Raw genomic sequence first — 2,397 nt, 5'->3', positions numbered from 1 at the left:
GGGCCCGGACTCCACAGCCTCCCACACTGTGCAGCAGAGCTGTCCTTGGCCACGATGCCATTTCAAGTAGACTCGGTGAGCGGCCCCTTCGGGCTCCCTGCCCTCTTCCAGGCCTTGCTCCCGGCTGAGTCTCTCTACACGCCCCCACGCACACCTTGCTCAAGCCCAAGGCAGCTGCCTTGCCTCTCCAGCTCTTCCTCTTGAGTCCCACCGCTCCACCCACATCCTCTCCATCTTCGGAAACCCTCCTTCTGTCAAGACTTACACCCTCCAAGATGCCTTCCGATCTTGCTTGCCAGATGTCACCCATCCTTTCCTCAAAAAGTCTTGGCTGAGGCTGTGGCCTTGACACCCGTATCTCTCCCCGCCTTGAACTAGATTGTAAACTTCTTGAGCTCGGCCTTCAGCCTGCTTCCACGCGTGTCCTGGGGCCCCCAGCATAGTGCTTGGCACACAGTGAGTGTTCAATAAACACCTGATGATTGACTGCAGATGCTAGCGATGACCTTGTTCCCCTCTGGAAGGCAGGCCTTGGAATCACTGCCAAATGAGTAACGGTGTTTACAGTTCGGACATGTCTCACCACGAAGAGGTCACATGCATGAGTCTAGGGAGTGAATGGGCCTGGTTTGGTCCCCTCAGCTTCAAAGCACTCTCAAAGAAGAGGAAGGAAGGGGCTCCTGCGAAAAGAAGGCATGGCTGTGGGGTGGCAGAAGAGCTTTCAGGGCATCGCCACGGAGGCATAGAAATCCAAGCCTGGATTTCCCCCAGAGCTAGTTTGGGGAAATTCCCTGGCAATCCAGTGATTTAGGACTCCACACTTCCACTGCAGGGGACAGTTTCATCCCTGGGCAGGGAACTAAGGTTCTCACATACCATAATGTACAGTTAACAAAAAAAAAGTTAATTTCTTTTCCAGGGGTCCTTCAGGGAAATACCCTCTTCTTCTAGGTTAGTCCTGGGAGCCTGTGAGGCCTCTGGCCGGCAGCTCCAGAATATTCCTAGTTTGCCACCCAATACGCACTCATGAGTTCTTTCTCAAAGACCCTCCTGGGTAAGGTCAGCCCAGTGGGGATCCCCAGGCCCCTGACAGGTGGGGCGGGGGTGGGAGGCCTGCAGCCATCCTACAGGAGAGCCGGCGAGCCGGAAGACCTGGGCGGCCCTGGCTCTGGGACCCCCTTCTTGGAGGTCTCATGAGTCCCTTAACCCCACGGGGTCCCTTCCTGTCCTCAGTGAGAAGGGCCTGAGCAGGGTTTCTCCCGCTTGGGGGAGGTGCTAATGTCCGGGGCGCCCGTGGGCACGCGAGCCTCACATCCTTTCAGGCCCCAGCTGTGGGTGGCCCCCTCCCCAAATGTGGGAAGAAGGGAGAGAACGGGAGGGACTCCACCAGGCAGGCAGAGGGATTAAGTTCCAGGCACGCTCATCAGGGGAGTCTGCTCCTTCCCCTCCCTCAGCCCCGCCTGCTGTCCTGGTCTGGGCACCCGGCCACGCGAAGGCAAGACTGAGAAGGCGTCTACCGTCCTGGAGCCTCTGACCCACCGGGCCAGCTGACGGGGTCCCCAGGTGTCTTGCCACTTGGGGAGGGAACCACCTTCCCATCAACCTCCTGCTCTTGCCTCTCCTGAGTGCCCCCTGTTTCCCAGCACTTGGCACAGGCCCGATGCAGAGCGAGCATGTAGCGAGCATGTAGCAAGCGTGATACTTCCCGGGGCAGCGCACCAACAGAAGGGCTTGGTGCCCACGGTTCCCGTTCTCCGGGTAAGGTGAGGGAAGAGGGTCGCTCAGTTTGTCCTGGCTCCCAGGCGTCCAAGGACTGACGGCCTTCCGTGTATGAATCAGCCCAAGGAGAATGCCTGGCCGTCCTCACCCCCAGTTGAGAAAGGGCCCAGACCACTCTGGTTCAAGTTCAGAGCCCAGAGCAAGCCTCTTGCTGAGGGTCCAGCCCCACCGCAGACACAGAACAATGATCCTCATTTGCGGCGCTTTATTATCATAGTCATCAGGGATAAACAAGTGGTATAAAGCTGCTCTCCAGGCAGCTCATGTGAATAAGCAAGAGAACAGGGTAAAGAAGAAAGAGGGGAGCCGTGAATGAACCTGGTGAGCCTGGGCCCATAACTCAGCCTATGGACAGCCCAACTGCTAATAGCCACTCCTCTGGGGTCGTCACTCCTCCAGGGTCGCTGCTTCACCTCTGTTAACAGGACACAGTCAAGGTGTAAGATCCACGAGGGCAGAAATGGTGTATGACTCTTTCTGTGTGTTTCCCATGCCTGCCATAGTGCCTGGCAGGTAATAAATGCTCAATAAACCCAATACTAGAGGATGCAAGTGGACCCTCTAAGGAGCCATGACAGCAGTTATTTACAAAGCAAAATCAGGCTTAGCAAGGTTGAG

The sequence above is a fragment of the Muntiacus reevesi genome, chromosome 18, assembly GCF_963930625.1.
Source record: "Muntiacus reevesi chromosome 18, mMunRee1.1, whole genome shotgun sequence".
NCBI classification, from domain to species: Eukaryota; Metazoa; Chordata; class Mammalia; order Artiodactyla; family Cervidae; genus Muntiacus; species Muntiacus reevesi.
The sequence above is the reverse complement of the archived record's forward strand: the minus strand, read 5'-3'. Positions refer to the sequence as shown.